This window comes from Aedes aegypti, chromosome 3 (genome assembly GCF_002204515.2).
Source record: "Aedes aegypti strain LVP_AGWG chromosome 3, AaegL5.0 Primary Assembly, whole genome shotgun sequence".
In the NCBI taxonomy this organism is placed as follows: domain Eukaryota; kingdom Metazoa; phylum Arthropoda; class Insecta; order Diptera; family Culicidae; genus Aedes; species Aedes aegypti.
Window position 1 is genome coordinate 401201819 of NC_035109.1, and position 26085 is coordinate 401227903.

Below are 26085 nucleotides of genomic sequence, written 5' to 3' on the forward strand. Positions count from 1 at the left end.
AATGCGAGCGCAGATTCTCAACCACTAAAACCGCAAAACCATAAAGACCAGCAGCGAGCAGCAATAACAATAATCAAGCGCCAATAAAATATAACTGCTCGCTGCTGCCTTCAGTCCGATTTCTCGTTCGCTCGTCACTCGAATGAGTGTGATCAACGGCGATCGTGTGGCACCGAAACATCTGTCCATTTCGACAGAAATTTATGAATATATGTATCCAGAAAAATAACGATATCGATCACGCCTGATCTCATAAATTCGGTTCAGTGGCGCCCAACCGGCAAGCAGATCAGCCAATAAATGTGTTTGATTTATTTCCGCCTTGGCAAAGATGCGATATTGTTGTCATCGTTGGCAGTGCAACTTGTTGAACATCTTCTTCGTCTTTCTGGCGTTACGTTTCAACTGAGACAGAACCTGTTTTTCGGCGTTGTGTTTCTTCGAAGTACTCCCCAGTTATTAACTGATAGCTTACTTTGCAATGTGGAAAGTGCAAAAATACTCAAAGGCCAGGGAAGTCGAGTAAATTCACAACCAGAAAAGATCCTCGACCGATCAGATTCGAACCCACGACATTCAACTTAGTCGTGCTCAAAAGCTGCGCGTTTACTGGTACGACTTTGGGAGCTCTTGCTGTTGAACATCATTAGCGTGGATTTCGCTTCACATCGCATGTCACGCAGAACGAATCCCGTTAAGCACTGTTACGGGGATTAGGAGCAGTGTGGATCAAAAGTAGTGTCTGGGCAGATTGTTGTCGCGATCCCAAGAACAAACAAACAATCACGTTTTTCGCGCGCCAAATGTGATTCCTTGCTTGGGGCGGCGCTTTCCTTTGTGCGATGCCGAGGAGGCACTGCGGTACGTGTGAACATATTTCACGTTGTTGGCAATCGTGGTGCGTGCCAAAAATGTAGAGCGAATCAGAATGACAGGAAAAGAATAACTGTACCATGAAAACTGTCTAATTAGCTAGTATGGACGGATGAGGACAATATATACATTTTAAGCTGCATACTTAGTTTCTCAAGATGTACTGGTTGGGCTTTGCCAAAGATTATCCAATTATTAGTTTATTTTCAAGACGTTTCAATTGACCATAAGCATGTTCAAAGTGTCACAAAGAAACGCTGACTAGCAAAGTGCTAAGCAATAGAGAACACCGTTCTCCACAAACACAAATGTTCTACCAGATGCTCAACGCATTCCGCAACAGCTTAGTGCCGTGAATCAAAATGTGAGGGTATAAACATGAACACTTCTTGATGGACAGATGCGAGGTGATTGAAAGGTAAAAGCAGCACTACGTTGAACATGTAAATAGCTCGAGGTCACATGGCAGTATTTAAAACAGTACTTCTTAATGCTACAAAAATAATACTTTTCAGTGCTACAAAAAACAGTACTTTTCAGTACATTTTTTTTTCTATTACTGAAATCTTTTCCATCTGTGTTTGGACCCGTGCCATCGATTTTTCGTTGGACCCGTTATCGAAAGCTAATCCTTCTTGGACACCGTCTTGGTAAAAATAAAACTCTTAGAAGGTCACATATTATTTCGTTTATTCACTGAACATAGTTGAAACTACAAACAAAAGGAAGAGCGAATCCCTGAATTCACAACATCCTTCCAAAATAGTGGGGCTTGAAACTGTCACTAAACGTGGCAAGAATGGAAGAAAGGACGTTTCTCCGGAATGCGGACATTCTTCCAAGGGTGAAATAGATAATGTTTTTAATTGCATCAAGAATTAAAGAAAGTACGTTTCTTCGGAATGTGAACTTTCTTCCAAGGGTAAAATGTATAATGTTAGTAGTTGCATCGAAATGAGCAATCAGTTCGATGCTCTAGACAAATTTTACGAACACCAAATCGAAGCAGTCTATCGTGGTCAGTTGTTCCGAATTTGAGGGTTTTAGGCAGGAGATCTTGAACTCCATTAGGAGAATCAAGGTCTCCTTCCAAATCGCAAAGAAAGGAGACTGTCGCGTTTTGCCGGAAACTCTTCAAGATCGCGAACTTCTTCTCAAACATCTTGTAGAGAAGAAGCACATTTTTTACTTATGACGACAAAACTTAACGTTTGTTCAAAGTGGTCTTGAAGGTCTCTCATGTGACTATAAGGTACCTGAAGAGATCAAAAATGGAATTAATGATTTACTTGGATTTTCCCCAGCCCAAGTAATCATTATGAAAAAGAGAACCCAATCTGACATTGTTCGGAAAGGGCTTTCTCAAGAATATTATTTAGTTCACTTTAACAAAAAAGAACTAAATAATATTAAAGCTTTAGAAAAAGCAAAACTTATATTTGATGCCCGTGTGACGTGGGAACATTTCCTGAAACCTGGAGGAAATTACCAGAACCCCACTTAGTGCCGTCGGTGCCAAAAATGGGGTCATGGCACAAAACATTGCCGCATGGATGCTAAATGCATGATTTGCGGAGGTTTTTCTCACGCTAACAATGTCTGTCATGTGGAGGAAGATACCAGGAAGTTTGTATGCGCAAATTGCGTGGGCAGCCAAAAGTCAATCTTTTGAGAATGCCCTTTGCACAAACGAATCGTTAAGGCTTGTACCAGGCAGATGAAAGGTAACGTTTTTCGTAGTCGGAATTCCCCAGGAAGAATCTCCAACAACTCTCATTTTCCAGGTAACGATCGCTTGCTTAAAAATCATACCCATCAGGTAAATTATAATCATACTTATTCACCAGCCATTTTTTTTCATCAGGTAGCCGTTCGAATCTTTTCAATTTAAAGGAAATACCCAAGATAACTCCTATGCCAATGTTGTCACTGGCAGTTTCAGTTCCTCCACTTTTCTTTCTACAGGTAACCGATCGAATTTTTTCATCAAATGAAAATATCCCTGCTTATGGCACCGCATGAATCTATTATTTCGTCTCTTAATCATCCAAAAATCCCAACGGAAAACCATCAGAAAATCAGAAAAATCAGAAAATTATAATTTCCTTTGATATTTGACCATTTTTGCATTTATACATCGTGTGTCAAGTACGTAGAATAGATACTCAATACCTGGGACATCAAGAAAATTTCCAACCCAAAAAGATTCTCGACCGTTTGGGAGTCGAACCCATGTCCCTCAGTTTGGTCGTGCTGAAAAGCTGCGCGTTTTCTGCTATGCTGGCCTCCCAAGCATACAGTATTGGATAAAACATTTGCAACTTTTTCGATTTTCCATACAAAATGACCAACTTTGGTCAGCTAGATCTCAGATATTTATGAATGAAATTTTGACAGAACATCAGACATAACTTGAATTTTAACAAATATTTTTGAGTGATTTTTTCAATCACGAGTTTATAAGTTTATAAGTCTAGTACACGACACTGAAGACGGCCTTACAGTTGAGGTCGAAATACGCGTATCTGTCAAAGGATACAAACTCTAGTGGAATAAAATAGTATAGTACTAAATTCGGTTTTTTCATCTACATATACAGGGATTTCATTAGCGATTTCGCAAGGAATTCCTGGAGGAATGTCTTTAGTGATTCCTTCATAGGTTTCTCTAGTAAAACTGTTACTGGGATTATTCCAGGAATTTCTCCAAGAAATCCGAAATTTCTTCGGAGATATCTTCAGGTATTTTTCAAGCGATTTCTTCCTATAAGAGTTTCCTCTAGAAAATCATCCAAGGATTCTTCTCAATTAAGAAACAAAAATTTTGAAAATAAAATTTCTCAATTGGACCCTGGCTCTAAGCCCTTTTGGAAATTATCTAAAATCTTGAAAAAACCTCAGAAGCCTATACCGGAATTGAAAGAGGAAAACAAATTATTACTAACTAATTGCGAAAAAGCTCAAAAACTTGCTATGCAGTTTGAAAGTGCGCACAATTTTAATTTAGGACTTACTAGTCCAATTGAAAATCAAGTTACTCAGGAGTTCGAAAATATTCTCAATCAAGAGAACGTTTTCGAAAATGCCTGGGAGACTGATTTGGAAGAAGTGAGAACTATTATTAAAAAATTCAAAAATATGAAAGCTCCTGGCAATGATGGAATTTTCTACATCCTCATCAAGAAACTTCCAGAAAGTAGCTTATCATTTCTAGTTGCTATATTTAACAAATGTTTTCAATTAGCATATTTTCCTGACAAATGGAAAAATGCTAAGGATGTTCCAATTTTAAAACCAGACAAAAATACTGCAGAAGCTTCTAGCTGTCGTCCAATCAGTTTGATTTCCTCCATCAGTAAACTTTTTGAAAAGGTTATTTTGAAAAGAATGATGGCCCACATCAACGAAAATTCAATTTTTGCCAATGAACAGTTCGGATTCCGCCATGGACATTCGACCACTCATCAACTTTTACGTGTAACAAATTTGATCCGTTCCAACAAATCTGAAGGCTATTCTACTGGTCTTGCTCTTCTAGACATAGAAAAAGCATTCGACAGTGTTTGGCATTAAGGTTTGATTGTAAAACTGAAAAACTTTAATTTTTCAACATACATTGTTAGAATAATTCAAAGTTATCTGTCAAATCGTACACTTCAGGTTAATTATCAGAACTCCAGATCTGAAAGACTTCCTGTAAGAGCTGGTGTTCCTCAAGGCAGCATTTTGGGACCAATATTATACAATATTTTCTCATCTGACTTACCTGAGTTACCCCAGGGATGTCAAAAATCTTTGTTTGCGGATGACACAGGCCTCTCCTTTGGCGAAGCCGGCGTGTCATCTGTAGTAGATTGCAAAAAAGTTTGGATATTATTTCTTGATACTTGCAAAAATGGAAGATTTCTCCTAATGCTTCCAAAACTCAACTAATAATATTCCCACATAAACCAAAAGCTCTTTATTTGAAACCTTCAAGTAGACATGTTGTCACGATGACAGGGGTTCCAATAAATTGGTCAGATGAAGTTAAGTATCTAGGGCTCATGCTTGATAATAATTTAACTTTCAAAAATCACATTGAGGGCATTCAAGCCAAATGTAATAAATATGTAAAATGTCTTTATCCCCTTATTAATAGAAAATCAAAACTTTGTCTTAAGAACAAGCTTTTGATATTCGAACAAATTTTCAGGCCAGCCATGTTGTATGCTGTACCAATATGGACTAGCTGTTGTAATACCAGGAAGAAAGCTCTGCAGAGAATTCAAAATAAAATTTTGAAAATGATTCTGAGGCTTCCTCCCTGGTATAGTACCAATGAGTTACATAGAATATCCAATGTTGAAACATTGGAACAATTGTCAAATAAAATAATAAATCATTTCAGGCAAAAATCGTTCCAATCTTCTATTGCCACGATTAATGCGTTATATGTTTAGGTTAAGTTAGGTTAAGTATATTTAAAGCGTTTTTTTTTTCTCTTATAAGCAGGTGAAATCAACTCACCTGTAAAAAATCTGAACTGCTACGGCAAATGAAATGTTATATGTTGTTAACAAAATGTTAATAAAATCTTAAATTTGTTTTACCAAATTAGGATGATAGTGTTGTCTAATAACACAGAACACCTAGATATAAGAAATGAATGTAATGTTTGGAATGATACTAATAAAGAAATTAAAAAAAAAACCAAGGATTTTTGCAGCGATATCTTTGAGCCTTTCATACACAGATATACCCAAGTAGTCCTCTCGAGATTCATCTAGAAAATATTCCGGAGATTTCTTCCGATTTTCCTTCTCCGATCACTCTAAGGGTTCTACCAGGATTTTATCTAGGTATTCTTCAGCTCACAATTTCCTCAAGATTTTATTCAAGGAATTCTCCAGAGTTATTACAAGGAAAATCGCTACATGACTTATTTTAATTATTTCTCCAGATAATCTTCCAAGGAATTACTAAGAATTTTTCCAGGGACTCGTTCCGCGCCTGCACGAAATCCTCCAGGGATTCATCCAAGAGTTAGTCATGAAATTCCTTCAGAGATTCTCCCATCAATTCCTGCAGGAAGTTCATCAGAAATTATCCTATGAATTACTTCAGGAGTTATATAAGGAAAATCTCTCCAAGGAAAGCTCTACATAAATTCTTTGGGAAAATCGCCTTATAGATTCCTCCAGAATTTCTTCTGGGATTTATTTAAGGATTATGTCAGGGATTTCTCCAAAGAAAAATCACTAAAGGGGGTTTTCCAGAGATTTCTCTACGGATTCCATCAGCTAAATCTTCAGAGATTCCTACAGGAGTTCCTCCAGAGACTCCTCCAGGGATTTCTCTAGTAAAATCTCTACAGCAATTCTTGCAGAGATTCCTTCAGCTCAGTTTTCTCAAAGGATTGCTGCAGAAAAATCTCTACATGGTTTCCTCTAGAAATTGTCCCAAGTATGATCTGGACTGCGTAGCCAAAAAGTATATTGGATATTCAGGAATCCCTCCCAGGATTCTCCAAGAAATTTTTCAGGGATTCTTCGAGGACTTTTACCGGGGATTCCTCTAGGAATGACTCTGGATTTTTTCTAGTGGTTCCTCCAGAACGAATCTATGAAGATATTTCAAGGTGAATAGCTGGAAGATTAACTGAAAAAATCTTTAGAATAATTTATGTAGCGATTTTCCCGGAGGTATCCCTGGGATAATTCCTAAAGGGAAGTCTTGAGGAATCTGTATCGGAATTCATGAAGCTATTTTTTGTAGGATCCCTTGACGAATTTCTGGTGGAATCTCCTGGAGAATTCATGAAACGATCCCGGAGGAAATCTCAGGAATAATGCCCAGAAAAATTTCGTCAAAACTACCACAGGAAATTCTGGAAAAATATCTGAAGTAATCCTTGAAAAAATCGTTGTCCTGAAATTAGGAGAAAGCCTTAAAGACATCTCTGTAGATAATTTCCTGGGGGAATCCTTAGAGGAGTACCCAATAGTAGTTAAATAAAAATACAGGAAAATTATTACAGAATGTGTTTTAGCGATGTCACAACATAACAAAATTGTGTTACTGTACATAACATCCAAGGATAACTTCGGATGTTGATTACACTCAAATGCTATGTCAAAAATATAACATATGTTGTAATAAATCTTTTACAAAACATGTAACAAGTTAAGAACAAAGCCATCTACACAGAACGAAAAATTTATGTAAATTTCAGCGAAAATTCATGCACATAAAGGGAATGCCAGATAACTCGCAAATTTACATGACACATCGTGTAAAATTACATCAATATCATGTAAATTTATGCGAATTGTCGCGTAATCGGTTAGAGTTCATGCCAGATCACACGATGTTTAACGGAAACTTACATGATGTTATTGTAATTTTACACAATGTGACGTGTAAATTTGCGACATATCTGGCATTCCCTTCATGTGCATGATTTTACGCTGAAATATGCATGGATTTTTCTTTCTGTGTAGATAACAAAATTGTATCAATTGTAAATATATTGTAATATTTTCATCAGCTTTTATTAAAATACGTAATAATTTTGGTCGGGTCTCTGGAAGAAATATAGGAATGTCAGGAGAAATCGCTTGCAGAATCTTTACAGGAATCTCTCTGGTGGAACCCCAGATGTAATCTCTGGAAAAGTTGCCTGAGGAATCCTTGGAGAAATCCTAGTAAACATAAAGGGTTGTAGCTACAATAAGCCCAGCTTTCGTACGGTAGGTCAATGAAAGAATCTGTTATATCTTGCTCTACATAATTAAACATCGAGTTTTCCTTTTGAAAAATACGCAACATCATGCTTATTTTTTAAATGTCTGGCAATCAATATCAGTTTTAAGATACATATCTTCTTTATGTCTTCATAAGAAACAATTATTCCGAAAATGACCTAAATGTAAGCAATTATTCACTTCTCTGCTAGCAGTAATAGCTGTCAGCATAAGTTTTCGCATTGCGTTTGTACTCAGCTTTTGACAGTTACTTAAATGATTTACGACTTATTCGTCTTTCTGTAGCATCGATTTGCTTCAATTCTTCTGATAGTATTTAGTAAATTAATTAATTTCAAGAAGCCACAGGCTTCTTCTTTTCACATCGGAGAAACAGTTAGCTTCTTATACGTAAGTGTTCATCGAGTCGTTCAGTTTATTTTCAATAAGACTCTTTGAACATATAATAAGCCTTAGCTCCATTAACCACAAAAAATATTAAAATATGAAAGAACAGCATATGATCAAAAGAAGGAAAAATCTATTATATAAATGCTAGAGAAATGCAAAAAATCGCTATATCAATATAACTATAAAGAACTGCCGATGATTTAAAGAAAGTAAAATTTCCAATTAAAATAAAAGCTTAATTATTGCCAATATTAATCACACCAGTACAATGTGAAAGAATAGTCTATATTTAAAAGAAGGAAAAATTCTCATGAAATTATTAAAAATATTTCAAACCCTGGCACACCATTAGTGGCCTAGAGACGAACCAAACATGAGCTCAGAGGTTTGACGCGAGTTCACCACTTCGTCCTAAATGAACGGATAGTTTTATGTATTCACTTGGTGCACTTATATAGTGACAAACATGACGTCCCGCCATATAATAAAGACCAACAAGTTAAGTAGTAGATTATTGGGCCATACTTATGAATCCTACACATCAGCGTTGAAAAAAAAATGTTTTTTTTTCTTGATTCGGTCAAACGGTATTCGACCAAAACGACCCATTCGGCCAAATGGCATTCGGCAAAACGACATTAGGCCAAATGGCCGGACTTCTTATGAAGTAAAGATCAAGATATCCCTTTTGGGTCACGATTATGAATCATGCAAACAGTTTTTAATCAGTCAAACTTATTTTGATAATTGCACAGAAAGAAAAATCTATGTAAATTTCAGCGTAAAATCATGCACATAAAGGGAATGGCAGATTTGTCGCAAATTTACATGACGCATCGTCTAAAATTACATCAACATCATATAAATTTATGCGAATTGTCGCGTAATCGGTTAGAGTCCATGCTAGATTACACGATGTATAGCGGAAACTTACATGATGTTATTGAAGTTTTACATGATGCAACGTGTAAATTTGCGACACATCTGGCATTCCCTTTATGTGCATGATTTTTCGCTGAAATTTACAAGGATTTTTCTTTCTGTGTGTGTCGTCTAGATCTAGATGCCGTCATCTAGATGCCATTTAGATGATTTATGTCCCGACAAACGTCATAAGGCATCAGATGTGTTCACCTCTTGGATAATATTTCGAAACACACCTTATACATTTTATAAATTTTTACTGCGATTTTTAGCATAATAAAATTTTAATACTGAACCTAATTATTTTTTTAAAGAGGCATTGCAATAAAAACTGTCATTGATTTCTAATCCAAACATCTCGTCTGTCGTTTTTCTATTTAAATCAAAGCGAATCATTAGTTTGAAGCGATTATCTTACTTACTGAATTCTGTCTATTAAAATTGAAAAATGTGTTAGGAAAAAGCTTTCGGGGAAACAGTGCATTCGGAGAAATAGTTTCCGGGAGAAAATTATTCGAGGAAAAATCATTCGGGGAAATGTCGGACAATCCATAAGAACACTAAGCTGAGAAGCAGGCTCTGTTCCAGTGAGGACATAATGTCAAGAAGAAAAAGAAGGGTTCAAATCCCAAACGGTCGAGGATATTTCCGGGTTGGAAATTTTCTCGACTTCCCAGGCATAGAGTATCTTCATACCTGCCCCACGATATAAAAATGCAAAAATGGTCAAATGTCAAAGCTCTGCTGTAGAAGTAGGCTCTGTTCCAGTAGGGATGTAACGCCAGATATAAGGCGTGATGTTCATATATATCTGGATGAAAAATCATGTATTTTGAGCCGTTGCATGGCGGAACTATATGATGGTCTGAAATGTCCACATCACACCCTACCGGACCGATTCCGGAATACTCCGACCGACCAAATCCGGCCAAATCTAATTGTTGGTCCTCTTGATAAATCGGAATGAAAACCCATCAAATATGAATTGTCGTACTATACACGCGTTGCGTATGAACTGCTGAATATAATATGTGCCAGTTCCTTCTGAAATAGGTTCCAGGTTCCCTTGTACCCTTGTGCCAAGAATGGCCATACTCCCAAAAAAATTTCAGAAAGTTGGTTCAAAAACTGGATTTTTGAGAGCGTTTCATGTTATTGTCATTTCTGACCCTTAATGCACACTTTAAATTTTTCTCAATGCATTAGGAAATCGAGATAAAGCTGTTTGATTAGGGGTAAGACACGTAAGAGTGGGTCATTGAAGACCTATTTGAAATTATTATGTAGGTATGTATGTTCCCAAATATCTAAATATGTGATCGATGTACATCATGATAGAAATTTGAGGGGATTTGGAAAGTGGAACCATGAGAATATGTTCTATTACATAGCGATGTGATATGGCAATGATCGTTCGTCACAGACAGCGTCACGAGTAGGACAAACCACGAAGCGTGTGATGCGTGCTGGCGCTGGGAAAAATAGACGCACGTCACGTTTCGTTTGATGACGCTGCTCCTAACCCCTTCCTACGTCGCGTCGGTCGGAAAATGGTGACATGCTGATGTTGACTGTTGCCCGCCCAAAAGCATGCGAGATAAAGTCTTCTACTTTATCACCGGCGTTTGCACCAGCCAACAAGAAACGAGTGACAGACGTTGGTCACATTTCCTTGACTTAGTTCGCTCTTTCTAGAGTGGATCGACGACAAATGGTTATTGTAAGAAAGTATTTACAAATCTCAACATACATAGCACAGAAAACCGTGAACATTTACTTGAGAACGATTGTTTCGAAGACGTTCGCAAAAATAGTTAGACATCCTCGTTTTCTCCCCAGCACATGCTGAATCCCCCTCACTTCCCTTTTTTGCTGCGGTATTATCTATACATGATGGTGAACGAAATTTTATTTGCTCGTATTTTTTCCTGTACTGCTCTCGGTCAATTACAACCCGACCGAATCGCACAACGGGGGCGAGATAAATCCCGCGACTGCCACCCATTTGCAGCTGTGGTCTTTTTGTGTATTTCCTCCCCCGGCCCGGAGTGACCTGTGCCCTGGGCGGGAATTTGCCTAGGGGCCACCAGCTCGCCGCTCATCATTTTCATCACTAGCGAAGATGGTTTCGGGGACTTTTAGTTCAGATGCCCTCCGGGTTCACACAATGCACAGATGGCTTTAAGCTAATCTACAACTATATCAATAATGAATTTTTGCCAAACCCTTACTCAAAAGAGAATTCGATTTCCTTGACGAGGGTGATTAATAACTGAAATCAGAAACAATTTTAAATCGTGCACAGTGTGGCGAGTGTGCAAACAATCGTGCAAACTAGAGAATTATTTATTGCTGCAAGGCCAGTTTGCCATGGGTAATTAATTTTGATGAAATGTATATTTGTCATAATTCCCTGACATGGTGTGGAACATTTGCGGCGTAAAGTGAGAATGAAACAACCCATCATAAGCTAATTGTCTGTTAAGAAGACAAATATTGTTCCGCACCGAAGTGTGATCAGTGATCGGTGCAATTAGTCAGGAGCCACATCGTGAAAGAATTTGCGCGCGGCTGCTTGAGATTTTGACACAAATTGTTTTTGAAACGGCTAAAGTAGTACAAGCCATTTTTAATAAGAATAATGCAAAGAAAAGCGTTTCAATACGATCTAAAATTATGAGTTAATGCTCAACAATAAGGTAAAATAAGAAAATGAAAAACCAAATTTAGTACTATGCAATTTAATTCCACTAAAGTTTGTATCCTTTGATAGATACCCGTATTTCGACCTCAACTGTAAGGCCGTCTTCAGTGTCGTGTACTAGACTGTAATAAAGAAATTTAGCTGCCAGCTAAGTGTTCATAAAGATATTAACAAAATATTGATAAACGACATTCACTACGACCTTCCAAGTCGAACAACACAACAATCCGCCGTCATCCGAGTACTTGACGATGATGAACATTGTCAATCTTATCGGTCTATTTTTATCCCACTAACCACAACTCCTCCTCAGAAAAAAAAAATCGCTCATTTTCCGCCTATTCTTCACACGCATTTTTCTCACTAATCCAGCACTAAACTGGTCGACAAGCGGCCGAAGATGAATTTGACACAAATTAAGCCATCATACGCCACTTCACCTCATCAGCCGGCAAACACGTGAGTTACCGTATACATATCGGCGTCTTTGTCAAAACTCTAACGACCTAGAAGCTTAGTGCGCCGCCCGATCTAAGAAAATCTGAAATATTGCCCCACAAATAACACCATCCGACGCGTGACAATCTATTCGTGAAAAAATAACCATTTTCCGATCGAGAGTGTGCCGAACCTTTTGACCGGTGGCCGCGTGGCAGCATCATCCATCAAAGCAGGCGCATGGTAGACCACCTCGACACTGCATTTCGATACAAAGTGTTTGCATACATGGGGTGATCGAGCGCGCAGGTGCGACGATCCATCTTTTTGACAAATTTAGCTATTTGGTATACGGTTCAAAGAAAAATGAATCACTTGTTTTCTGCGGTGAGAGATGTCCGTTAATAAAAATAAATTGTCTGATGTTCTCAACAATGTAGCAGTATGTTTGCTTGAAATTGATGTCCATTGCAATACGATTTATGAACTGAAATGCATCGATACGATGTTGTGAATTTAACTAAACAACAATAAACAAAATTTGACGCTAGACTTTTTTTTGCAGAAACACCGACAAGCATTGGCGTAGCTAGGATTTTTTTCTGGAGGGGGCCTAGGGGGGGCCTGGCAAATATATGTTTTATAGAAGTAATGTCAGTCGTAATAACATGATTTTCACAAATTGCTTAGTTTTAACAGAATTGTATTGGTTAAATTTATTTTCAACCATGTGCTTTGAAGAGATTTCTCTTAGAATTACTATGGGATTTTCCTAATGAATTATTTTCGTACTTTTCAGTGGGTTCTTCAAGAACTCCTTTACCAGTTTTCACTAAGTTCGTCCTGCGATTCCCACAGAAAATCATTCCCAGACTTTTTGATCTCACCATAAAATTTCTAGAAGAATCTCTACACTCTTAAAATAATGAAAATTACTGTGGACGTAATTTTACGTTATGACTGAATGACATGACATGAATGACATGATGTAAGTGATAGAACTACACAAAAACGTGTTCCTGAAGATACACTCTTAAAAATAATGAAAATTACTCTGAACGTAATTCTGGTTATGACTGAATGACACATGATGTAAGTGATGGAATGACACAAAAACGTGTCCTTGAAGATGTATTGAACAAAAAATGTAATTTTACATGTTAAAGGACACGAAAACGATGGAACTGTGATCGACATTTCCCGAATCAGACACTAACGTATTTGGGAAAGAACACAAGTTTACGTCATTCGGCTCGCTTCTTTTATGTGCATCCCAAAAGACGTAAATCACATTATTTTTTGGTACTGTGTATATTGAACAAAAAATGTAATTTTACATGTTGAAGGACACAAAAAAACGATGGAACTGTGATCGACATTTCCCGAATCAGACACTAACGCATTTGAAATTCGACACATATTTTCGTCATTCGACTCGCTTCTTTTATGTGCATTTCAACAGACGTATGTCACATTATTTTTTGGTAGTGTGTATCAAATTGCTTAAAAATCTCTTCAAGAATTCCACCAAAGAATGCTTTAGAAATTATTTTAATTATTTCTCCTGGAAGGTCCTACAGGTAATTATTGCATATAAATTCCAATTGTTAGTTTACAGTATCCCTAAGTTGTTTATTAATAATTTGTTAAGGATTTTCAGAAATTACTGAGGATGTCTCCAAAAATTAGTACAAAAAATTCTAAGAATCCCATCAAAAATGTCTTCAATATCACCAAGCAAGGATTCATTCCACGAATTCTTCAGAGAGTTCGTCAACAGTGTTTCCAACTTTGCTTTTGAAGTTCTTCCTAAAGTTTGTCTACAGAATTGATTAAAAAAATTGAAGCAAACAAAAAATTAATGATTTTTTCAGGTATTACCTTAAGGCTCTCTCATAATATTCTACAAGAATTTCATGAGCAATTAAAAAGAATTCAATTAGGAAAATGTTATTCATGATTTCTCAAAGAAGGTCTCCGCAGATCTATGTGCAACATACCGCATTCCTTCAAAACACTCACAAAAATATTGTTTAATGTTTTCAAAAATGCCTGACTAAAATATGTTAACATTCCTATAAAGTTCCTATCGGAATACGTTCAAATGTTCATTAAAAAACTCTTCCGCGAAAATACTCAAAGATTTCCCGAGTATTTTCCGAATTCTTAGAATTTTATTGTTGTTTCCTTAAGATCCTCCAGAAAAATTTAACAGAAATTCATCTAAGTATGTTCCAGAGATTGTTTTCTATAAACTGCACTAACGATTTATTTAGGAATTTATTGAAGAAATTTTTAATCAGATTTACTAAGATTCTTCAGTTCATTCTTGAATTTCTTAAAACTCCGAATAAATGGAAGATCCATCAAGTATTCTTTCAGACTCTAGAAATAACTCCATTTTTTCAGAATAGTAATCTCAAGATTCTTCCATGAATAACATTTAAAAATTTGCCCAAACTTTACATTTTCTGGTTCAAAAACTACTCCAGGACTAACGCAATATGTTTGGGGATTGCTTTACCAATTCCTCTACGAATCACTCCATATCAGTTTTCTAAAGCAACACATACAAAACAGGTTTGAAAGAACCTGTTAAAAACCTGTACCTTCGGTAATTTTTAAAATAATTGCAGCTTTAATAAAATTCAGGAAAATTAACTAAATTCCTGTCATCAAATTAAAAAATTAAGCCGTAGAATGTCTGAAACTTGTTGACAATGTAACACACAAAAAAGCTTAAAGGGTTCTTTTAGTATTTACTACAAAAGTTTTTGTTCTTTTTTCTTCGTCTTTTTTATTAGAAAATGATTGGTGTTAAAACGAATGAAACTTCTACTAAAGGTATTTGTAACTAAAATATTATATAATATTTTTTATGATTTTTAAAGCTGTATGTTTTTTCTTACCTTTATGAATTCCAAACAAACTTTTTTGAAGGATCGATTATCGATTTTTTGTAGTACTGTAGAAGTGCAACGCGAAAATATTGCCGGTTGTTCTTAGAGCCGAAGTTATTTGGGGTAAAATTCATAATGTAAGATATTAATGAATTTAAATCTTGGGGAAAACTATCGCATTACTTTGAAAATTTGTTGAGGAATTCCTGATGGACTTTCAGCAATCAGGAATCATACGCATATAAATTCTGTAATTTTTTAAAACTCCTTTGTTTTACCTATTTTTAGATGTTTCTTTTTGGAGTATGGAAAGATTTTTGTACGAAGTTCCTCAAAGCGTCATGCGAAGGAAGAAAACAACAAAATATTGAAGCAGGGAGAATAAAAGATGGGCAATGGTGCAATGCAAGATAATTTATAATCTTTTATCTAGGTAAATTACAGGATAGTTGAAACCTCTCTAATGTATTCACAAGTAAAACAAAATTTTCAAGAAGTTCCATCAGAATCTTCTTTAAAAATTATTCTTGAAATACATTTTTTCTTGACTTCTGGTTTTCTAGAATTCTGCCAGAAAACTTCTCGAAATTCTGCCTTCGTATCGCACAAAAATTCAAACCAAGAGTATAGATTCGGTGACCAAGAATTGGTGTTGAGTGATTCCAAGCAACAGCATCAAAATTTGTTAAATTTTTTAATTCATTTTTTTCTATTGAGCTGAAACTTTGCACAGTTTTCCAGTTCCATCTAAATCGTCATTTTCCGATATCAAATCTTCAAGTTGAGTCACGACTAACTTTTCAAAAGGGTGTATGTGAAAATGGTTCAAAAATATTCAAAAAGCTGCACAGCAAAAACGGTTCGTTCGATTGTTAAACAACTAAAGAAACAAAGTTAGACAACTAAATTAAGATTCCAAAAAAAATACACACAGTAAATTTTTTTTTTTTTTTTTTGCATTAAAAAACACAATTTTTGATACAAAAACTCAAATATCTCAAAACCCTATCGGAATACCAACGTAATTTTTTGAGGGAAAACGGTCCATTATATTAGCTATCTACCATAAAAATTTGGTGATGGTAAACCAATAAACAAAAAAGTTATGACATTTCAAACATGTCACAATTTTCACATTTAGTAGAAAAAAAAATGTTTTTTTTCGGTGTAAATTATTACGGGAACCGCAGTTTGTTGCTGATTTTATTGTTAAGGGCCTTGCGTGAATTAAACAAGTCGTTTTCATGTATTTATTAGCATTATGTATATTATATGTATAAATATTATGTATATGTATATTTTTTTTTTATCTAGTTCGTTTATTTGAGGCTCAAATGCGTTTAACGCTTTACGGAGCCGAAATTCATTTTTTGTATTTTTATTACATACAATTAATTGGCTTTTTCAACATTAATATGGGATGGAGCCAGGGTACTCGTGGCAGCTCGAGGTTAGTGGTCACAATTTTTGAAGGAAGGACATGGTAGGGATTGGAATCAGGGTTCTCAGCAGCTCATCCGGGAGGTATAACGTGGCATCTTGATTCTTGTTTCATGGCGTTGGTAGCGATTTCTTGCCGGTATTCGACTGCCGGATGGCCAGGATCCTCAATCCAACACAAAGTGGACAAAACACAATAAAAAAAAAAACTGGGGAAGAGAACACAAGAGAATTAAACTTTTATACAAGACGAGCGAAGAAAATCGTAAATTGCGACCATATAAATAAGATCGCGGGTGCCCAACACATCTCTAACTGGAACATAGGGTTGTCTACCTCGGGCCGCAAGGGTATCCAAAAGTTGCGTTCTGGAGGCGTCCATATCCGGGCACTGCCAAACTACGTGATCGATGTCGTCATAACCGGAACCACACCTATTACAAATATTGCTCAGCGCGAGGTTAATCCTGTGTAGATGTGCATCTAGCGAGTAATGGTTGGACATAAGTCTTGACATCACGCGAATGAAATCTCGACTTACGTCCAAACCTTTCCACCAGGCTCGCAAGGAAACTCTAGGAATTATGGAATGTAACCACCGTCCCAGTTGGCCATTTAGCCAATCGCTTTGCCAACCGTGAAGAGAACTTTGACGTACTAAATGAAAAAATTCATCGTGTGAAATTCGTCTATCATAAATCTCACCTTCCTCAGCGCCCACCTTTGCGAGAGAGTCCGCCTTCTCATTGCCATAAATTAGGCAATGTGAGGGGACCCATGCAAAGGTAATCTTGTATGATCTTTCGACCAGTGCACACATCTGCTCTCTTATTTTTGTAAGAAAGTAAGATGCATGCTTTACGGGTTTCATCGATCGGAGTGCCTCGATTGAACTGAGACTATCCGAGAAGATGAAGAAGTGGTCTGCGGGCATGTTTGAGATCATCCCCAAAGCGAAGTTGATTGCTGCCAGCTCAGCAATATAAACCGTGCAAGGTTCTTGAAGTTTTCGGAAGGCGGAAGAGTTTTCATTGAAGACACCGAAACCAGTGGATCCATTTATACGTGACCCGTCAGTGAAATATCTCCTGTATGAATCAACATTCTGGAACTTTGCGTTGAAAATACGTGGGATAGTAATACATCGAAGTTGATCTGGAATTCCATGAATAGCTTGTTTCATGGACAGATCATATTCAACAGAGGAACTGTCATTGGTGAAGCGTACACGTGGAGGGTTATAACATGGAAGGCTAATGTCAGATGACATGTAGTAGAGATAAACTCTCATGAATTTTGACTGAGTGTTTAGTTTGAGCAATTCTTCGAAGTTTTCGATGACGAGTGTGTTGCTCACTCCACACTTAATAAGTATTCTTAGCGAGAGCTCCCAGAATCGGTTTTGTAGCGGTAAAACCCCTGCCAGAACCTCTAGGCTCGCATTATGTGTCGAGTGCATACACCCTAAGGCGATACGCAAACAACGATATTGAATTCGTTCCAATTTAATCAAGTGGCAGTTTGCTGCTGAGAGAAAACAGAAAGAGCCATACTCTAGAACAGAGAGAATGGTTGTTTTATAGAGTTTTATGAGGTCTTCCGGGTGAGCACCCCACCATGTTCCGGTAATTGTTCGTAGAAAATTGATCCTTTGTTGACATTTTTCCGTTAAATACCTAATATGAGTTTGCCAAGTGCCTTTTGAATCAAACCAGACCCCAAGGTATTTTGAAGTCAAAGACTGGTCGATGTCTGTTCCCAAAAGCTTAAGCTTTAGTTGGGCAGGATTCCGCTTCCTTGAAAATACGACCAGTTGAGTTTTTTGCGGAGCAAACTCGATCCCTAAATTTCTAGCCCAAGTGGATAGATTATCAAGGGAATTTTGCAATGGTCTTTGCAAGATTTCCGGTCGTGGGCCCTTCATAGAAACCACAGCATCATCTGCAAGTTGTCTTAGCGTGCATGGTTCTTCCAAACAGTTGTCAATATCTTTAACATAAAAATTATAAAGCAAGGGACTCAGACATGAGCCTTGGGGAAGGCCCATATAGCTAATTCTGGAAGTTGTCAGTTGACCGAGAGTGAAGCTCATGTGTTTTTCTGACAACAGATTGTACAAGAAATTATTCAATATTCCAGGTAGTCCACTATTGTGCAAATTTTCTGACAATATTTCTATGGAAACTGAATCAAAAGCGCCCTTAATATCCAAGAAAACCGAAGCCAATTGCTCCTTGTCCGCAAAGGCTATTTGAATATCTGATGAAAGCAACGCTAGACAATCGTTTGTTCCTTTGCCCTTGCGAAAGCCAAATTGTGTACTGGAAAGCATGTTGTTTGATTCGACCCAGTGGTCGAGTCGCGATAGGATCATTTTTTCTAACAATTTCCTTAAACATGATAACATAGCGATCGGGCGGTATGAATTATGATCAGACGCTGGTTTCCCAGGCTTTTGAATTGCTATTACTTTGACCTGTCTCCATTCAGGTGGAACAATGTTGTGCTCCATGAATGAGTTGAACAGGTCAAGCAACCGTCTTTTAGCGATATCGGGGAGATTTTTAAGAAGATTGAACTTAATCATATCGCGTCCCGGAGAGGAGTTGTTTGATGAAAGAAGAGCCATAGAAAATTCCAGCATAGTGAATGGTCTGTCCAAAGAATCGTCTCTTGGAGTTTCCCAAAAAGGCGGATGAGCTGGAACTGAGTCAGGACAGACCTTTTTTGCGAAGTTGAATATCCATCGGTTGGAGTATTCGTCACTCTCATTTGAGGATGAGCGGTTTCGCATGTTGCGAGCCACTCTCCAAAGCGTCGTCATTGAAGTTTCTCGTGAGAGGCCATCGATAAAACGTCGCCAATAGCTACGCTTCTTCGCTTTAATAAGATTCTTCAGTCTTTTTTCGAGCTTCGAGTACTCTAAATAAAGTTCTGAGGTACCATATCTACGAAAAGCTTTGAAGGCATTAGATTTTTCTCGATACAACTGAGTGCATTCATCATCCCAACCAGGTGTGGCTGGTCGTCTTTTGAAGGATGCACTTGGAACTCGTTGTTTTTGGGATTCTAATGCACTTTTATAAATCAATTCTGTTAGGAATCGATACTCATCCAACGGTGGGAGAGTGTTGAATGATTCGATACCGAAAGTTACCGCTGATGCAAATTTTTGCCAATCGATATTCCTAGTGAGGTCAAAAGGAACCTGAATTGACTGTTCTGACCTTTCAAGATTATTTCTGATAGAGGTTATTATGGGCAAGTGATCACTACCATGGGGGTCATCAATCACCTTCCACATGCAATCGAATGATAGTGAACTTGAACCCAAAGATAGGTCAATGCGGCTTTCTTTGCCGTCGGATGAAATACGTGTCGCTTCACCGGTGTTCAAAATGTTCAAGTTGAAATCGTCGCATAAGTCATAGAAAATAGCCGCTCTATAATCGTCATAAGATTCGCCCCATCCAGTACCATGTGAGTTCATATCACCCAGTATTAAAACTGGAGATGAGAGCATGGAGACTGCATTCCAAAGATGACGGCGGTTTATTGAAACTCTTGGAGGAATATAAACAGAAGCTACGCAAAGATCTTTACCCTTTACGTTTATTTGGCAAGCAACGATTTCTATGCCTGGATGAGTCGGGATGGGGATTCTGTAGAATGAATGGCACTTTTTGATCCCTAAAAGCACACCCCCGTAATTATCATCTCGATCCTGGCGTATAATGTTAAAGTCGTAGAAGTTAAGATCATCTTCAGAAGAAAGCCATGTTTCACAGAGTGCAAATATATCACAATCGGAATTGTGAAGCAAAAACTTAAATGTGTCTAATTTAGGTTTTAGACTATGACAGTTCCACTGTAGCACAGTTATCATATCTTGTACCTCACTTGATGAATTAGCCATCGAAAGATATGATCGAAGCAAGGAGGGGCCACGAAATAGTTAATTCCCTGAGATACTCTTCTATTGCGGGGAGGAAAAGGTCGAGTATGCCTCTGAATGAGTCTGAAACTCCGAGAGCATTACATATGCGATCCACAAGGGCCGTAAAAGTTAACAGTCCTCGCTTAGCCCGGGGGGTTTTCGAGGAAGAGCGAGGGACTTCAGTAGCTTTTTTCTTGCTATCTTGTCTAGAGCTTCTTTTCGAAGTGTATTTAGTCGGTGGAGGCGGGGGCGGCAGATCTTTGCTGCAACACGGAACGGAAGCATCAAAGACCTGTTTCTTCGGGATTTTTAAATTTGCCCCACCTCCTTTGGGATTAGGCAAACTTCTGAGGGAAGATTTCAATACCTTACGGCGCAGTCCCGGAGAAGATGGAGACTTTCTTTTACCGGGTGCGTGTACCTCCGAAGAATCTCCCCCATCGGTTTCGTCGTCGTTCGCTTCATCGGAAGACAACTCTTGAAAAGAGTTACCAACTGGGATGGCTGATGAAGACTCTTCTGCGGACTTTTTTAAAGATTTTACCATTTCCGCATATGTCTTCTTGGAGCGCTTCACAATGGAGCGACTCTCATTTCGAATGCGCCTTTTGTATGCCGGGCACTTCTGCAAGTCATGAAGATCCTCACGACAGTAGCTGCATTTTACAGCTTCCTGTGTGCAAGCATCTTCCAAGTGAGCTTGGTTGCATTTGCCACAACGGGGCTTGTTGTCGCAAAAGCTAGCACTATGACCAAGCTGTTTGCAGTTGGTACAATTAAATACCTTCGGCACGTATAGGCGCACTGGGTAAAAAACACTATCGATGCAAACAAATTTCGGGAGAACGGAACCAGGAAAAGTTACACGAAACGAGGCTGACGGCGAAAACACTTTCTTATTTCCTTCCATGGAAACTGATTGCAATTGTTTACAATCCAGTATAGCCACATCAGGAATGGACCGGTTTTCAAAAATGCCTTTGCCAGTCTTAATGTCTTCACATGTCAGACTCGCGTCGATAATTTTCCCTTCCACCTCGACCTCTCTGGCGGGTATGTAGATAAAGTACTCCACAGTAAAAGCCTCATGCTGAGCAATCTCATTCGCTGCTTTGTAACTAGGTGCAGTTACACGCAGCTTGGATTGCTTCACTTGGTGAATAACGGTCCCAGGATATTTACGCGTCAGCTCTCTAGAGATCGAGAGCACATTCAAAATCTTATTTTTGCGCCGGAAATAGACAACCCAAGGCCCAGCCGAAGACGGTTGATAAAACCGCGTTCGAGCAACGAGATCTTTAGGAGGCGTATCGCCTCCATCCGATTCGTCCATGCGGAAAAGAATTCAACCGCAACCAAATAATAATAAAAAAATAATAATAAAAAAAAAAACAAAAAAAAATGCAGAAAAAAATTAACCTATCAGTGGACTATTTTGTACACACCTCCCCTAAATAGGCAAAATAAATTAACAAAAAAAAATCGAGAAAAAAAAAAAAAACTTAACCAATCAGTGGGCTATTTTGTACCCAACTCCCCTATACGGCCGAAATTGCACCGGGAGAGAGACAGAGGAGAAACAACAAACAACCTTGAACTCAACACTGTTTGTTCGGAGATGTGAAAGCAATTCAATAGATGTGGAGTAGGTATACAAATTGATACTTATCCGTTCCCGTTCGATGACCGCTGCTGGTCTTCTACACTGATGTATGCGGGGAACCAATCACCGGGGGATGATGGTGATAATATCAATCAAATGGTGGCACGATACCAGTTGACCTTTGCCAATCTGGTTCGCTTCCTTCACGGTGCGCGGTCTATAGCACTACAGAAGTAAACTGCACTGGTAAAAACCCACTCGGGCGGTGGGAGAAAAAACCAAAAAAAAAACTACCGACTGCCAAAGACTGAACTGTCTTGTTCAAGCGCACAGCAAGGAATGATGTGTATATGTATAAATATTATATGTATATGTATATATGAATAAATTAAAATGAATTAACAGATTACACGAAAATAAAAAAAAATTTCCAGGATATTTTTTTAAGAGTATGATCGATGAGTTTCTAAATGTTATATATAAACTTTAAAAGTTTTGGATTTGGGTATGCGTTATGAGATCATGAAAGCATTTTATTAATACTTATTTATTTATTTATTGTTATTCAATTTTTTTACAATATCGAACACTTTTGCATCATTATCAGTACAGTTCGAGTATAGTTTTGCTTTAATTTTATTTTCTGACAATGGAATGAAACAGTGAAATTTTTGGGTTCCTTGGATCGTTTTCGCGTTATTATATTGCTCGCTGAGCTCTGATGCCGTTAATTCGTACTCTTCAGTAGTAGTAAAACAAAATGATTTTGTTAAATCTTCTTCTTTTCTGCGATTCGCCCAATCAAATAGTTCTTTTGCAGTTTTAATTGGATGCTCACGTTCTTTGGCTAAACTTGCTCTTGTGGCCATGCGCTTTATGGTTCCTCCAATAGCATCACAAGGACCTTTGCCATGTGACGTAGCAAAAAAATGCCATTCTGCATCAATTCCGTACTTTGATTTAAATTGACATAGGCTCGAAAAATTCTTTCGGTTTTTGTACTGCGATGCTACTCCATCAGACATGAAATATATCTTTCTGATTTCTTTATCCTTATCAACGCGTAAAAAGTTAATCATTTTGGCAATGAACAAATTTACAGATACTGAGTCGTGTTTTAAATCTTCGGAAATTACAATAAAACTAAAATGTTCAATTTGCGTACTTCCATTGAAATAAATAACGAATGGATGAATTGTAGCTTGTTGTACGTTCCAGTGATGGGACTGCACTTCATCTTGCAATACAAAGCTATAGTTTTCAGAAAAATCACGAATGACTAAAAATTCACCATCTTGTATCTCTGTTTTAATAAAGTCGTGAGGAATTAAACTTTCTAATTTCAAGCAAAAAAATGACACAAACTCATCTACAGGTTTTACAATAGTTTCTAGGTCACACCTATCCGTGGTCACCCATTGCTCAAATGATAACTGATCAATATAATTTTCTTCAAACTCAGCGAATAAAGTATTTTCCAATGATGAAGAATCTGGACAATCCGAACAAGATCGTAGATAGCAATTTGATGTTGTATTTTCACACAAAAGACTACCAGTTAACATTTTAATATCCTTTGATAAATTGATTCTTTTCAAACTATGTAAGATTAGGTTAATATTTTCGTGTGTTGTGCACACACAAACATTATGTGTTCCTGAATTGGATAGAAGCTTGCATTGCCTTGGACGAAGGCTTGCAAATGAGGAAAAATCTACCTTAATATTTCCCTTGAAGCGTGTATACGCTTCTTTCAAAGTAGTCATCATTAATCGTTTTTGGATTGCTTGACGCTTTCCATCTTTTTTTACAGATACATAATCTTTTTGGCCAGGCATAGCTCTACTTACTTCATCGTCTTCAAAATATTGAATTATTTTTTCTTTTGTCTCATCTGTTAATGAAGTACTCGACCTAGCATTTTTGGTTGCAAGACAGTTATTTTTGAATTGTTTTGCCTCTTTTGCTGTATTTCTATTGGTTTTGAACTCATCAATGGCGTCTTGAATAGACCACGAGCTTGGCAGCATCGACAAAATCAATAATTTTTCTTTCCTTGTCGTGGCTAGATTCGAGAACCTTTCCTTCATATTCATAATTACCTCATCGTAGTCTGTATTTTCCACATTCTCAGGTCCTAATTTGAAGAGGTTTCTTCGTACAGCTTCGTTGATTTCACGGTATTTTTTCTCGGGATAATTGACGTAACCCATCTTCGTCCATTTAATCGGAGTCACTTTTATTCCAGCTATCCCTTCGTTGAAGCGTTCGATGTTGACCTTCTGGATGCACTCATCTTCTGATTGATTTGTTGAAACAGATGTCGCTGATGGTACCGTGGCAAGACTATCTGCACTTGGTACTTCTGGTAACTCCTCAGTTGTTGTCGGTGCCTCTAGTAATTCCTCAGTTGTTGTTGTTTTCGAACTTCCTGCAACCTGATCCACCGATGATGTACAGATTGCCCGTTTGTCAACGTTTAAACGGCAGGACGTACAAATGCGTAAATTTGTATTCAAAGTAGACATTGGAGCATAACCAGCCGCTTTCAGTTTATCTATGGTGCTTTCGGTGAGATTTCGTAGCTCTTTCGAACACTTTTTTTCTGCAAACGGCCTGCAACAGTTGAGAAAGCGACTACTCATGTTGCTCGTTAGATTTTAATAAACAAAATCACTTTTAAGTTTTTACTGACTAGTTTGGTGTCGTTTGGTTGACTGAAGAAAATTTTTACAATTAAATCTTTTATAACCATAGTGGTAGTATATTTTTAGCTTTTTCGTGAGTATGTTCATGGTATGTACCTATCATGTTTTTGATGTTGTTGAAGTTACTCGCTTTCTCCCAAATATGATTAACAAAGTCTATTCTCTACCAAGGCGGGTCTATACCCAGGTGTAATCAGATTTTAACTTTATGGAGAAAACCAGCGCCGAGAAAACCGACCTGCTTTACGTATACTAGATCACCTGGGTATAGACCCGCCTTGTTCTCTACGAGGTAAACTTTTTGCAGGTAAACTAGTCGTATACCTGTATAGAAAACTTTTTTTGTAGCTTTTGTCTTCAATATTAGATTTCTTATAGGTTTCTTTTATCAAAAGGTTTCAACTATTGAGAGAATTTTTCTTCAGTTACGTACAATAAAAAATATGACACTATCAAGATTTTAGATCACAACACTGGATCGCGTCTAACTTTCTAATAGATGCTTTAATAGTTATGAATAATTAAATAAAATATCATGAAAACAACTTGTTAAGCTCATGTGGTACCCTTAACAAAAAATTCAGCAACAAACTGCGGTCCTAAAAAAAATTAACAATGAAAAAAAAAATTTTTTTTTTCACTAAGTGTCAAATTTGTGGAATATTTGAAATGTCATAACTTTATTGACTTACCATCACCAAATTTTTATGGTAGATAGCTAATATAATGGACCGTTTTCCCTCAAAAAATTACGTTGGTATTCCGATATGGTTTTGAGATATTTGAGTTTTTGTGACAAAAATGATGTTTTTTAATGCAAAAAAAATATTTATTTACTGTGTGTATTTTTTTTGAATCTTTATTTAGTTGTCTAACTTTGTTTGTTTAGTTGTCTAACAATCGAACGAACCGTTTTTGCTGTGCAGCTTTTTGAATATTTTTGAACCATTTTCACATACACCCTTTTGAAAAGTTAGTCGTGACTCAACTTGAAGATTTGATATCGGAAAATGACGATTTAGATGGAACTGGAAAACTGTGCAAAGTTTCAGATATTTTTGAAATGGTCGATCAGAATCGACTTGCATGCCTCCGTGGAATCCCTCTGTTTAGACAGACTGGACCAAGTATTTCTAATTGATTTCTGGAAAACGTACTTTAAGCATATGGAATAACTAAATATTTGCCTTGTTTGCTGTAATGTTGGTGCTTATCAATTTTATAACACATCTGTATAAAAATCGTACCGACCTTATCCTTGACACATCTTTAAAAGGCTGAAATATCGTCTAATCTGGTCTGTTTGAACACCGATCAATTGGTGAAATTATTTCTAGAGAAGTGTTTTAAGGCAGATTAATAATTTCGTTATGAATCTCTAAATAAATCCTTTCTCTCTTCTCAGTTATTTTGCAAAATTTGC